A 15,266-nucleotide genomic window follows, 5' to 3' on the forward strand; every position below is an offset into this window, starting at 1 on the left:
CACCATGGCCAAGGGTGCTGGGCAACCCATTCTTCCAAAATTGGTGTTGAAGGAGGCCAGGAGCTGGCCTGGCTCTCAACCAGGGGATGTCAAAATCCTTCAGGAACCTTCTGCTTGTCAAACTGAGCTAAAAAGGGGCATCTTTCAAAACTTCTAGGTTAGCAGAATTGGGATGGAAAAGGTGATTTCCAAGAAAAAGCTCCCAGACATTGCTGAAACAACCTGAAGACTTAAATCATGGTCAGACCTTCTGGTAAATAGCTTGGGCATTTTTCCAGTGAGCCACGAAACCAGGAATGGCAATTTTTTTCCAATTCTTTCTTCCTTTTTTTTTTTCCTTTCTTAATTACATGTTAAAAATTAAGTCTTGCTGGGACCCACGTTCTCATAAATCTGTCTGGGGAAGCGTCACCTCGTGGGCTGTAGGAGCACCTGCCACTCCTGCTGCAATGGCTTTGGTGAAAAGAGGTGATTTGGAAAGGAAACGCTCCAGAGAAATTAAGCCCTTTTATACAGGTAATCAACTGAAGTGAGTGAAAGGGCTTTTCCTCCCGAGAGCTCCTCGCCCTAGTGGAAGTGATTCTATAGATGCTATTTTGAAAGCATGTCATATCCATTGTGTTTTGAAACATTTAATTATTTGTGACTCCCTTCAGCGTGGGAGCCTTTCCTCAGCAGTGCTAGGTGGGGTAATGTGCTCATAATCATCTCCTGAACGCCACGTGGAGTCTGGCGCTGCGGGATGGGAATCAGGGCTGGGAGGGTGTTTGGGGGTGCCTGGGGTCCAGCACGGATCTGTGCTCATGGTATTTAGCTCATGGCATGCAGGTATGCCTGCTTTTGTACAAGGTTTTTCCATATGCCACCATCCCCCTTCATTTGCATTTGCTTTGAAAACAGATGACTTGGGTATTTAGAGACTTCCATTCGCTTTTACTGGGAAAAAAGCACTCGTAAATGTTCGGGGTGATCTGGAAAAGTTACACAGCTGTATCTAAGGCACTATCAAACATATCCTTAGAGCAGATGGCCCATAAAAATATGCATGTGCTTGGAATATTTGGATACACCATCCCTAAGAAACCAAGCTAGAAATTAGAAAGGCTTAACTCAGAATAATCAGAATATTTGGATTATTTCAAGAAAGCAACTGTTCTCCATATTGAAACTACAATAACATCCAATTTTATCAAATACCTTTGTTCATTGAACAGAAAAACAGGCAGACTTGGGTTTTGCCCACCAGCTGTACACAAGGGATGCTTTAGGGACAGCCATCCCCTTAAGATAAAACCACAAACTAGTTCTTACTGTTAATTTCCCTACGTGTATAAACATTTCCCAGTGTTTAAGTAAAGTCAGCTCTTAGTTTTCTGCAGAATGGGGGTTAACTCCCTGGAGAAAGGCAGGGAGTCCCAGCAAGTGTCTGGAAGGAGCTGACCTTTGGTACCTGTGAGTGCAGCAGGGAGGCAGCCACTCCTGCCAGCTGGGGTGATAATCCCCTGTGCCTCTGGTAAGTGATAGCTGATAAGTCTGCACAGAATTACTGAGTGATGTTTATTTATCAGCTGGGGCTCTCTTCACCACTAAGTTACTCAGAGTCAATTTTTTGGGGGGTAGGGAAGCTCAGTTTTGATTGCTCATAGGTGAGGTTATGGATTTCTGCTGGCTTCCTCTGGGCAGGTGTGTGGGCAGATGTGTTGGAGGACAGCTCTAAATGTTTGCAGTAGATATTTTTTGGAGAAAGACAAGGTAAAAATCCACAAAAACTTCAGCATTCCTAGAATACCTTTCACAGATGCTAAAAGCCCTTGTTTTTGTTCAGACTGAAGGAAGAGGCAGTATCTGGTTTTCTCATGGCTGCTGAGATGCTGGCAATGCTCTTTGGGTCAGTGGGGAGGAGACCCATGACTTTTGTGCTCCTTGTCCATGTCCCAGGCATCCCAGCTTTGTGAGTTACAGCTGTCTCCAGCAGAAGGCAGGAGCAGGGCTCTGCAGCTGGAACACTCTCTGCTCTCCCCAGTTTTGAGCAGGATTTATTCCAACAAGACATAGGCTGGGAGTCTGCATTGCCATAGGAAACCTGGCATAAAATACATAAATCTCCTGGGCAGCCAATTGTTCTTCTGTGTGCAGATCCCCTCTGCTCCTGGTCCATCATTCAGGCAGACTTAAGCTGTACCTGGACACCCTTTCTCAGGACAGGCACCCCCAGAGATTTATTTTGTGCTGCAGAATTGGAGTGAGGCTCTTCTGGACATTTTGGGTCCAATGTGCTTGGATACCCTCCATAAGTTTGATACAAATATTTAATACATAAAACACATAGTTAAGATTCTAGGTGTACACTTATGTCCTTCTGGAGTCAAAGGATCAATGCTTTAAGCACCGACTGTAGGTGGAAAATAGCATGATTCCATGCAATGTTTTCAAGCACACCACAAATGGACAATTTGTAGTACTTTGTGACCCAGCAAAATCCTTCAGGTAAACCTGCTCACTTCTTGTTTCCTGGACATGCAAAAGCCAGCACAGCATGCAACAGAAAACCCTATAAAAATTAAAAAGAAATCATAAGTGATGAGATGTGATAAGAAGGCATGGCAGCACAGCCAGAGCTGTGTTTCTTTAGCAGTCTTTTTTTCTGTCTGCTAATTTTCAGCTCTCTCCTCAAAGTCTTGTGTCACTGTGCTGAGGTGGCCTAACAGAGTTGGGAAGAGCTTCCTCAGGCAGACAAAGGGTGCATTACCTTCTGTCCTGAGACAGGAAAGGGAAAAAATCTCTTGCTGTAGACTGAGGACAGGCAATGTCACCCAAAGCTGCTGTCCACAAGAATGTATTTCATCATTTAGACATTGGAATGGACTGTCCAGGGAGATGGTGAAGTCATCATCCCTGGAGATGTTTATGGATAAAGACTGGACATGGCACTCAGTACCATTTCAGATGGCATGGTGGTGCTCAGTATAGGTTGGACTCGATGATCTCTGAGGTCTTTTCCAGCCTAACAGATCCTGTGATTCTGTGATCATTCCTGGTAAATTGGGGATGTGCTCATGGGACCTTGAGGGCAGCAAAGGCCCTGCTGTAGAGGAAGGCTGGGGAAATGGGGCTGTGAGAAGTGTCCCTTGTCCCTGGGTCAGGGGTGTGTGAGTAGCTTCGGGCACAATGGAGTGAGTGAGGATGGGGTAGGCGGGGGAGACACAAACCCATCCCCTGAGGTCACTGGAGAGCTCTATCCATGCTGCTAATGTCATGTTAGAGGTAGTTTTGAGTGGAAATGGAGCTGCTTTAACTGAATCCCCAGGCAAAGAGAAAAGCCAAGATAAAAGGATCATTTTCATGGAGTCCTGTTGTTTCAGACCCTCGCACCCACAGAAGGATCAGTGTGGGTATCAAAGGACAGGCAGAGGATCAGCAGTGTGCAGTCACTGCACAGTTGGCACAGCTCTGGGGTAAGCTGGGACAGGATTCATCAATCCACAACCCTACTGATGCTGGGGAGACATGTACCAGCTTAAACCCATCCCAGCCTCGATCACTGCTGTGACAGTGCAGGCAAGCCCAGGGATTCCAGCTGAAACCTAAGCAGGAGCCTAGGTTAACTGTAACTCGAAGTCATGGCCAGATGGTTACCATCCAGCAGAGGAATAATGAAGGTATTAAGGTTAATTTAACAGGCTTAAGTCTATAGGTGGTCTTAGAGGGCTGCAGCCAAGTAGCTGAAACCTACCACCCCTTCCTAGGCCTGGGAGCGTGCAAGGAGCAGCAGTGGATGGAGGCTCCTGGAGCAGGTTTAGTGTTGTGGAGGATGTGGAGGATTTCCCCAGGGAGCTTGGGGGAGGCTGAAGAGCTGCCTTCCTGAGCAGAGACTGCTGGCAGAGGAGGGCAGAGGAGTTTGAGAAATTCTGAGGTTTTAGCATGGAAATCTGTCAAGCATAGAAATTGTCCACGGATTAGAAAATTTTATCTACTGTCATGTATAAGACTGGTTAAAAATTTCCAGTGGGGTTTCCCTTTATCAGTGCTATTTCCTGTGCTCCAGTCACAGCCTGTCCCCTGACAGGCATGTTGCTGCTTTAAAATTACAACTTAAATAGAGCAGTGAGAAGAGCTGGCTGTTTTATTCTGAGCACCAGGGAGCAGCAACCCTTTTGACTCACCTGCTCCCAGGGATGGAGAAAGAGGCTCAGGAAGTCCAGGGTGTCACCCCCAGGGAAGAGGTGGCCTAGCAGGGATCATTGGGTAGTGTCATCCCTTATCTGGGATGGCTCCAGGGATGCAGTTGCTCTGCCCAGAGCTGTATCCCATGGGAATCCCAGCATGCCAGCACTTCATCTTAGCCCTCTTTCCCTTAGGGAAACTCCACAGTGAACTCTCCAGCACTGAGGCCTCCTGGCAGGGGTGAGGCCCAAGACAGGGTGTTCATCTCCAGCCTGGCCTCCTCAGCCCTTCTGCCCCCAGACCTGCCCAGCTGTGCCCTCCACAGAGCTGCCCCAAGCCCAAGAGCACAAGCAGCTGCTTTTCAGAGCTGACAACGCTGCCTGTTGAGTCTTAGCCCAGATGTGGCCACTGGGTCTGAACACTTAAACCTTCTCCAGCACAACAGACTATCTAACTCAATTTCTTTTCATATTTTCTTTCCTTTTCTGACTACTCTGTCACCCATATGAGTTCTTCCCAGGTTGTCTGCCCAGCCAGGCCTTCCTAGCAGTATCCAGCATCCCTTGCAGGCAGCCCTTCATTAGGGGAGCTCCTGTGCCTGAGGAAGAGGTGGGAAAGCATGATCAAAGCACACGGGTTCCTCCTCAGTCCTTTTTGTTTCCTGAGTTTATCCAGTCAACATTTAAATGTATTTGAGTCCATCCTGCAGAGCAAGGGAGGGAAAGGGCCCTTTGTTTGCTTGTTGCTAAAGCACCTTACTTCTAATTAACAGAGTGATTTAATTAACATTAGGCAGAATAAGCCTGGTTTTGTTCCCTTAGGGGATAAGGGGAGGATAGCAGGCAAGGCAAACAGGTAACATCCTCTTCTGACACTAATTCTCCAGGGCACAGTCCTGATTTCTGAAGGCTGCTCCAGGCTATCTTCTCCAGACGCTTTGAATCTAAGGAAGAAATAAAAACAGAGTGTGAATAAAGTTCACATTTGGGGAGGAAGGTTGGTTTTGACTGACTATTTGTTTCCTCTAATAGTGGTGGGGAGTTGGGGGGATTTTCTGCGAGATCACGAACAACTTCGGGACAGCTTAAGGCAGAACCTGGAAAAACAAACTCAATGATTTTTTTTTTTTCTTTCAGCTCAAAATGATGTGTGCAGTATTATCCTTTTTTATCATGCTGAGATTCTCATTATTCAGAGGAACAGGCACTTGCTGCTGCAGATTTCATGTGCATGGATCAGAAAAGTGTTAATGGACAGCTACTGGTACCATCCAGGCCTCCAGCCAGACCTAGGTACAACAGTTTTATAATATGCTATGCAAAGCGTGGTAAGTTTATAATATATTCACAGCAATATATTCATTGCCTTTACTAAATGTGGGTTTGTCAGATTTTTGGCATTGCAGAGAGCATCTCTGTGAAGCACAGGGCCAGAAGTATTTGGGTGAGGCACAGAGAAATGAAACATTTGCTAGGTAGCCTCAGCCTGGCTGCATGGACACCTCGCCTGGCTGCAGCTTGAGCTGTCTTCTGCCTGTCCTCCCCAGCAGGCTGGCAGGCCACTTACTGGGATCATGCTTCCTCTAGATTTCGTTAAATCTACTGCTTAAATCAGCACTTCTGATTTTTTTTTTTTTTTTGTAATGTGTTGCTACTGATTGTTGTTGACAGGGAGAGAAAAAATGCCCTTCTCTGAATGCTGCACCAGCTCAAAGTATCCTGTCTTTATTATTTTCAATTAATATTGAGACTGAATAGTGTAGCCTTGGCACAGTCTAAATTGAGAACAAGGAGAATTAGACAAGAGATTACACATTTTTGGCATTCTGGCATTAACTAAAATAATTTAAGCTTTGTCTTTGGTGGTGGTCTTAAAGCAAGTGGAATGTGAAGGTGGAATTCCGGACCGGCTCTGGAATACCCTGGTGTGAATTTCTTTCTTTAGAAGAGAGTGTTTAATTCCACATATTAACATGTTGGGCTATTTTACTAAAAGTGAAGTTACGCTGATTAGTTACACTGCAGAAGCTAAAGTATGTACATCTGCTTGAAGCAGGCATTTAATGGCAGGAAAAATGGCTAACTTTGCTCATGTAACATTTCACTTTAAGGATCTTTAAGAGATACACATAACTGATGCTACAGCTGGGAGAGGGGTTTTTTATTATTATTATTATTTATTTTTATTTTCTTTTAAATAAGAAGAATTCAAGTTGTTTATTTTTTAAGTTACTTCCCCTCCCTCAGATTGCAAGAATTTCGCCTCCTTACTTATTACAAGAATTCACTCCCCTTCCTTGCCAAAATGAACTCTCTCCTAAAATAAAACTGTGATGAATGGAACTAGAACGGTAAATTCATAAACTTTCTTTAAAATGTGCCATTACACAACAAACTTCCTGGTATTGATTAAGCCCAGGTGGTCTGCTCACCCAGCAAACAGATATTTTACAAAGCTTTATTACGCCTCATTAGAATTCAGTCCTTTAGAAGATTTCTAATTATATTGTCTAATAAAACTAAACCTTCGCAGCTATTTGCATATTATATGAAGAAATCTCATACAACAAACTCACAGTGGATTCAATTAACATAATAGCTAATTATATATCCCATCAGCCTTTAGAGTAGCTCAGCATTCATGTTACTCCTGTTTTAGCCTAGAGCAAAGGAGGTTTGAATTTTCACTTCTAAATATTGACTTTTAACTAATATCAAAAATGATTTGAACACTTTTGTGGATGAAAAGATAATGATTAATCTACATGAAACATTTTAAAAGACATTTCCAAGACATTGAAACAATTCCTATTTAAACCTAAACCTTCCTGTATTATCCATTCCAAGTCTGTCCATATTTTATTTTCAAAATGACCAGATATGTCTAATTATTTTGACAAATGTTGGATTGACAGTTCGATTATTTTGAAACTGCCTCCTTCCTGCAGTTACACTTTGTATATTTTTCATTGCACTTTGTAATGCAATTGTATTCTTGGCCCGTTGTGGTATCTATCAAGAAAGAAATTTAGGACTAGATTAACAGAGACATAGTAATGAACAGGCATTTGAGCACCCTATAATTGACTGTTATTAAGGTGTTGTCACAGTAGTCTGTAATGAATTCTCTTGTTTTCTTTTGAAATTGGATGAGATATTCCAGTGAAAAAAAAGAAGGAAAAAAAACCCACAAAAACAAATGCAAAAGTTTCCTCCGTCCTTCAAAAAAATGCCCCAAAGAAACAAAGCCCTTTTTTTTTTCTTTTTAAAGATTTCAAATGATTTGAAGGTGCTTCCAATTTTGAAATGCTCAGTAGAAAAATCAGGGAGGGAAAAAGCAAATTTTGTGACTTATGTGAAAACAAAAAAAAAAAAAATTGAGTGTTCATCAATCTCCTCGCCAAATGCAATGAAAAATCATATTTATATTTTTTGCACAAGATAGAAGATAAAGTTTGTTGCTGAGTACATGGTTTTCTCCCATTACAATGATGGCTGCCTTTTCATTCATATTTTAATGAGGTTAGTATCTCTGAGACAGCTTTTTCGGGGTGGAGGCCCATGTCTCCGGTACAATTACAATAGGAGTTGCTTTATTGACAAGTACTATTCAAAATCTTCACAGTATAGAAAGAAAGGCTTTAGTTTTCCACCACTTGTCCAAATACTTATTCCTCTCTTACTATTAAAACACTTGCAGAAAGAGCACTCTCAACTGCCTGGAGCCCTGTACACCGGGCAGAGCACAGCTCAGCAAAAAAATACTTTGCTTAAATTCAAGTTGCATTTATGTCTGCAAAAATTTTCCTCGGTAAAACCCAACAAATAGACAGCAGAAACTAATAGATAGTCTTGGCAGCTTCTGCATCCATGGATTTACAAGAAACAAGCTCAGATAAATGATAGTTCCTACCCAAACTGTGAATCTGACTCCAAACATATGAGGGAAGGCAAAGTTATGCAGAGATAATGCATCCAATATATAATTTATTAGACAGAAACAAACAAAAAAATCATAAATCCAGCTCTTGGCAGGTTAATCTCTTGTGTTTTTTTTCATCTTCTCTGTCTATGCTATCTCTCGAATACTTTTCATTACTGTAGCAAGGGAATACAGTCCAAATCTAAATATGATACTAAATAAAAGCCTGAGCCACATCACAGAAGTGCTAGTACACGTACAAAAACTTACTTTTGGCATATCTAAAAGAAAGGTCACACAGCAAAACCCTCTCTGTAAATTTGTGGGGGTTGTCACATGAATTTTGAGGGTTCATTATTTCTTTCTGATATTGGATACATTTTCTTCCAGCTCACTCCTTGGCTGTGGTGCCCAGGATAACATTCAGGAGAAGGGAGTGCCCTGTGTTTGGGCAGGGTACTCCGTGGCATCCACAGGCTTTGGCTCAGCCACACTCACACATTCCTGCCCAGCCAGGAAGACACAAGAAAGTGCTGCAGTAGATATGACTACACACCTGAATATTAGTTGGAGTATAGCCATAGGAAAACCATTTTTTTTCAAAACTTGCAGAGTAAAACCTTTCTGCTGCAGATACTGAATCTCTCTATGTGAAAAGAAACACAGCCACGAAAAGTGCCTTTCCCCATCAACTCACTTAAGTTACTGTCCTGGATGTAAACTTAGAAAGAGGATGAAATTTAATGCAATTTATTGCTAGAGCAGTCAGATTGCAAAAAAACCCCCAATCCCTCCCAGAGAAACACTGACCTCAGCAAAAGGGATGCCAGGCTGAAATTAGACTGTGAGGTCGAGTCCCACCTTCTGTCATAAGGGATACGAAACCTTCCTTCCACTTTCACAGGTGGTTTTATTTTTTTACCTTCAGAAGCTGCCATGTGTCTCTTGGAATTTTGGGGGGAAAAAATGCTTGCTCTGTGCCTGAGCTGCTGAAGCCTCTGCAGTCCCTGTCCCAGCGAGAGGAAGAAGCAGCAGAGTTTGGAGCACAAGTTTCAGACTCCACTTCTGCCACCACCTTCTACCTCCACCAGCTTTTTTTTTTTTTCTAGTTTTCAAAACATTATGTTTTCCTGAAAAAAAAATATTTGCATCCCAGTGTATGTGATGGAATTTTAATAGCAAAACATAGTTTTGTGAGAGACTGTCTTTACTGTAAAATAAGTTATGCTGCCTTACAAACAGGGTTCAAATTAAAAGGCTGCTGTCTCTTTTTTTGTGCTTTTTTTTCTACTAGGCACTTTTTTGCTTTTCCCAGACTTTTTTTTTTGTTGGTGTCTTTTTTTTAGACACTTTTTTTGCTCTTCCCAGTTTTCATAAAAAGTAGACTCCCCATCCGTATGTGACAGGGGGAGGGAGGGATTTCATAATGGGCCTGGTGCAAGAAGAAGACGAAGGGGGAGAGAGAGGGGAAAAAACCCTCTAAGCTTTAATTTTAATTCTCCTGCCTTTATTTATCTGATTTGTGGCCAGATGGTGGTGAAGCAAGGCAACCCCTTTGTGCAAATGAAGCCCACATGTGAAAGTCCTTCTGTAATGTAATCATTGAGACCGGAAGGGTTCATACTGTGTCTGAAAAGAGACAATGGAGCCGGGATATATCAACATCGCCGAAATCGAGTTCATTTGCGATGCAGGCCCTTTGACTATGGTTGTCATGAAAACTTCCTACTTTGATCAGCAGAGGGTGGAGAGAAAAAGAAGAAGAAGGAAAAAAAAAAGAAGTCTTCTAAAGGGGCAGGGATGCGGCGCGGGTGTTTGCTGTGCACTTGGCTCCGGTTCACGCCCCTTTCCGGAAGACGCAACAGGGAGAGGAGCATCTTGCACCTTGACCTGTCTAGACGGGGCGCGAAGTTTGGGGGGTTTTTTTGTCCCCGTTTCCAAGGGCGAGGGCTGCTCTTTGACCCCCACCACCAGCGGTGGTGGCTCTCAGGGCCTAAGGTAGCGGCCAGAGGTTTCCTGCCGAATTCTCGCCGCGGCCGGGAGGGAAGGGGATGGACAAAGACACGGACCAGCTGTTCGGAAATAAAGCTGAAATAGTAGAACCTGGGAGAAGCTAGGTTTTGTAAGCTATTATTTTCTGCACAAAACCCCTGGGAGGTATTAAACAGCTGCATCTGAGCTGGCGAGCAGCGGCTAAAAGACAGAGCAACAACTGAGAGCCCAGGACTTTGGCAAACTCCGCTTCAACCAGAGAAACAAGTGGCCGGAGCGCCAAGGGCTTTCATGGCCCGAACGTCCGCCGCCGGCCGTCTCCCTTCGCCGCGGTGTCTTCGGGCTGCCGGGAGGTTTCCAAGTGGGAGGCTGGCTTTGGAGGAGGGCGAGGGGCATGGGGGGTGTGGGGGTGTGAGCTGAAGGGCCCACGCAGGTTCTCCAGGGCCACCTTATCTGGAGCTGACGTTTTTAATGATGTGTCTAACGTAATGTGTCCACGGTTCTACATAGCGAGAGGGATGCTCTTTTTGCTCTTTCTGCCGTCTAACGAGGCGTTGTCTGTGTGAAGTGTGGGGTTTTGGTGATGTAACAAGCAAGAAAAAAAATCAGCTTTTTCCTCCATGAGGTTTCTTTAACGAAGTCAGAGAGCAGCTTAAGGGAGTTTTTGGGACAGAAAAGGAGATGGGATGGATTTACTCCTAGGCCATGGGAGAAAAATCTGTGCAGCCTATAGAAAAAAAAAAAAAAAATCAGTATTTAATCTGATGCTTACCAACCTTTGAAATTTGGGGTAGGCCAACAGAACAAACAAGTAACCTTTTATTTTCCAGCCACAGCTGTGTCACTGTGCCCACTCTTTCTCATCACCGGGAAATTCATGCAGATTGTGCCTTGTTTTAATATTCTTGCCATATTTTAACATGGTCCGTACAGGTTCCTCACAGAAACTGGCTGAGTATTTTGTGATAACACTGCATTTTGTCAGATGCTTTATAACATTATTTAGAAACATATTTGAATCTATTTAGGGCTTCATAAATATGAATAAAGCATTTACAAAAGGCAGAAGTAACCCACGGATTAGACCAGATGCTTTATATGTTACAAATTTCCTAAACTTCAACAGTTCTAAACTACATTTTACTTATGTTTTTTTTTCTAAGTGATTAACTATAGATTAGCATTTTCCAGGAAAAAAAAAAATCTCTGCAGATTTATGTGCAGGAAATAAGGGAATTGTACGAGTGGCTAAAATCCAGATTGCTAACTGGAGTTTCAAATATTTATAGACAAATTAGTGAAGGAGGGGAGGGATGTCATCTTTTTTTTTTTTTTTCCTGAGGCCTTGTGGTGTAGAGATGGGTTTTTCTCAGCTAATTCTGCTAAAAACACTGAGGTGCCCCGCCTGGCTTCACGCCAGTGCCTTCTTCAAAATTATATTTTATATCTTTTTCTTTAATGCTTTTGGGGCCTTTTTTTTTCTTTTTTTCTTTTTTTTTTTTTTTTGACTGTTGTGGAAAGTGAACAAAAACAAACCAAAAAAAGACCCTGAAAAGCCAGAGGGTTGTGCTGACCATGGCCTTCTGAGCAGCTGAAAGAAGCAGGGGAGTGAGAGAGTGAGGAGCACAGACACAGCTCTGCCTCTGTCACTGCCAGCTCACGGTGATTGCGTGTCCTGGCAGGTATTGCTTTGATTTTTTTTTTTTTCAGCCAAGCACAGCAAAGGGCCTTTATTTGAGTGTGTGTGTTTGTGTGTGTACAACTTCCAGCAGGCAGATTTGCTTTCGCTGTGGTTTTACTCTGCCCACGTTAAACGGCTTCCCCTCGTTTATGGGTTGAAGGCTGTATTTTGGAGACAGGAATTCCCTCTTAACATGAACCCCGACTTCCTACAAGGTGCCAAACGCCAGGCTGGGTGGTGTCCCTCCTTGGACCTGCACCCACCCACCCGTGCAGGGGGGTAGAGACGCATTTTGGGGCACGGAGGTGAATTTCCAGCAGCTCCCAAAATTCTGGGCTGAGGAGGGGCTCAGCAGCTCTTTGCTCTATCTGCCCTGAAATCAGAGCTGCATCTGCGAGGCCAGCGAGCTGTATTTATGGCACATTGTCACCACTAATATCAGACTACAAAATGGGCTCGTTTTATTTAAATTGCGAGTGCCTCCTCCATGAGTCCGTGTTGAAAGGGGCAGGGGGGAGGAGGGGGGGAAGGTGGTGTCCCTAACCGAGTGAAATGCTTTTTGGAGGGGTGTCCCCCCCCCACCCCCAATTCATGAATGTGGTTTTGAAACAGCAGTGAGGCTGGGCATGAAGTTTAAGTAATATTTGGTGGCATGAATTCTCAGGCAGCCCCCATTCATCCCCACGCTGAGCAGGGCAGGCAGAGCAGAGCGAGCCGAGGGCTCCTCTCAGCCGCCCTGCTTGTGTCTAGCTAAACAGAAAAAAAAAAAAAAAAAGAAGAAAAAAAAACACAGTACGAGTATCCTCTTTTTTTTTTTTTTTTCATCCTTACATTGGGAAAGTATCGTAGAGGAGTATGAAGATGAAATATTCTCACTTATCGCCCAAGAGGCAGACTATCTAGCTGACAAGCTGTGCAGTGAAAAATCAGGTACTGTGTCTGATGTAACATGTGCTCTCTCTACAGCCGTGTGGGGTTGGGTGTTTTTTTCAAACCCAGCGTACTGCTTTGCACGAGAAGTGGGCTGCTGTTGAATAAGCAATGACACTACATGGCTTTTAAAAAAAAAATAAACAAACAAAAAAGCCCAAAACAACCAAACATCCCCTTTCTTAAAGGCTTTTAATTATTTTAATTCTTTTGTGCATATTAATGCAGCATGATTTAAGCATCCCAGCTAACGTGGTGTGTTTTCCTCCTGGTGTTACATGACTTTTTGCTCCTTGTGTGTCTGCGCTGTCATTTGCAGGTCAGAAATGAAACTAACCCTCTTGCAACAAAATACAGGCATTTGTTTCTCCTGTTTAATTGCTAATTGCAGCCACTAAGCTGAAATGGGAGCCATGAGAGGGCAGGTTTAGAAATGTGCTGTTCATTTTTAGGTGAACCCTTCGTTACCATCAGACAGGAGCTGTCCGTAGAAGGGCTAGCCAGCCCACTACCATCACCTCCTGGGGAAAATGTATTTTATAATAATTTAACATTTTCTTTTTGTGTAAAATATATAATTCCATATAGGTAAAGCCTCTTTTTAATCCTGACAAAGTAAGAAAAGATTTTCAAAAATTAATTATAGCTTATTTAAAATCATCCTCCATTCGTCTGTTTCTTCCCCTCATTTTCAGTGTTTTGGGGTATTTTTTCAAGCTTTATTTTCATTTCTGAATGTAAAAAGCACATAACTTGAGGCACTAAGTATTATAAGATTATAATGAAGTTGGTTTATCCCTCCTCAGCATGCTGCCTTCAGTGCTAGTATATGCATGAAAATATCAATCTCCGAATCAACGCTTGCGAATATTGGTTTGCGGGTTAGAGATTTAAAGGCTGTAAGCATTATTTGGGATGTAAGAAACAGGTCCCATGAAAAGTACTAGAGGGTGGAAAAGAAGTTCATAGAAATAAGTTTGTATACTTTAAAACACCAGGGTATTTGTAATACTTATTGAAAACACATAGTCTGGCGCACAGGAGAACTCCATCTGTAAAGACACAAAGTTCTCTCTATAGTCTTATTGGGCAAATAAACTCCAAAAAATGAACTTTCTGGAACAAATTTGATTTATTACAAATATTTCCTGTTTGCCATCTCTGCCGTCATGAAGCTACTCTTGGTTGTGCCAGAACAGACACAGTGAGTAGCAAGTTGTTTAGAAAACAACATACTTCCTCCAAAATGGACGGCACGATTTCTGGTAGTGGGTTTTGCACAGAAAAACTTTCTGAGCGTTTCAGAAACAAAACCCAGAAGTGTCTGTGGGATAGTGTAGAAAAATCATCACCTTACAGAGTGCTTTTCACAGGGAAGAGGAGACTGGGATAAATCCCCTTTCCTTCTTGGCTCCTCTTATAGCAGCTTCTAAACCTTTTGGAGAACAAATTGCAGATTTGTGTGTCTTCAGCAACACTGTAAAAATATTTTCCAAACGCACAGGCAAAATATTGATATGAAAGTAACAAAGCCTATGCTGTTAAAAATCTGTTTTGTTTTTTTTATTTTTCATGGATATGCTCAAAAGCTTTCTCCCCCCTCCTTGAAATACATTTTGGGTTTAAAACCCACACTGTGTTCTCACCCAGCCTTCTTACATCAGGAAGATAATTTCCTCCCTCCTGGCAGACGAGATTGCTGTAACTGCACGTTAACCTCCTTCACACAAATACCCCCCTGCATATGTGCAGGGCTGCTCTTCCTGACTATAAATAGTGGTCCGCAGAGGGGAAAGTAGTTTAGTTTTCTTCCTGGCAATTAGCACAGATAAACAAGCTGCCATTTAATAAACAGGAGTGCAAGTCCTCATTGTTGCAAATATAGGATGCTTGCAAAAGCAGCAGGAACACTACAGAGTGCTGATATAAAATAAGGGCAAGAAATTAATCTGCCATTCCCCGTATCGCCCCGTTGCCCATTTAAAAAATGTCAGTACATTAAAGAGTAAGGACTAAAAAAAGCCACAGGGAAGTCTTTAAAATCTAGTTCGCCCAGTGTTTAAAATGGGGTGAAAATAAATGTATTAAATTGCATTAAAAATAATGAAAACATGTTTTCATTAACTCTGCAGCAGGCAGGAGATGGCAGAGGAGCACAGTAGTACCTGACAGAGCAGGGAAGTGCCTGTTTGGGTTTTTCCAGGGACTATAAATTCAGGCACCGGTGGCACTGGAAATGGCGAGTCTTCGAAATTGTGTCAGGCTTAATGCCAGCCACACAGCACCAACATATAACTTACCAAAGCCTCCAACTCACAGAACACAATGAGACTTATATTATTAGGTCTTATCTATCTTGCAATGGCAATTTTCATTAATACGTTATATTAAAGCAATATTACACTTTTATCATCCTACTGTAAATTATTGGCTCCTTTTATTCAGAGCTCCGTGTGTTCATTCAGAATGGCATTTTTAAGTTCTTTTTTTTTGGGGGGGGGGTGGTGCAAATTATCATACTAAGTGACAGAAATAGTATAGAAAACCTCTCCACAGGCCAGTTGTAGATTTTGATACT

Source organism: Onychostruthus taczanowskii, unplaced genomic scaffold (genome assembly GCF_017590055.1).
Source record: "Onychostruthus taczanowskii isolate IOZ18803 unplaced genomic scaffold, ASM1759005v1 scaffold3, whole genome shotgun sequence".
Classification (NCBI taxonomy): Eukaryota; Metazoa; Chordata; class Aves; order Passeriformes; family Passeridae; genus Onychostruthus; species Onychostruthus taczanowskii.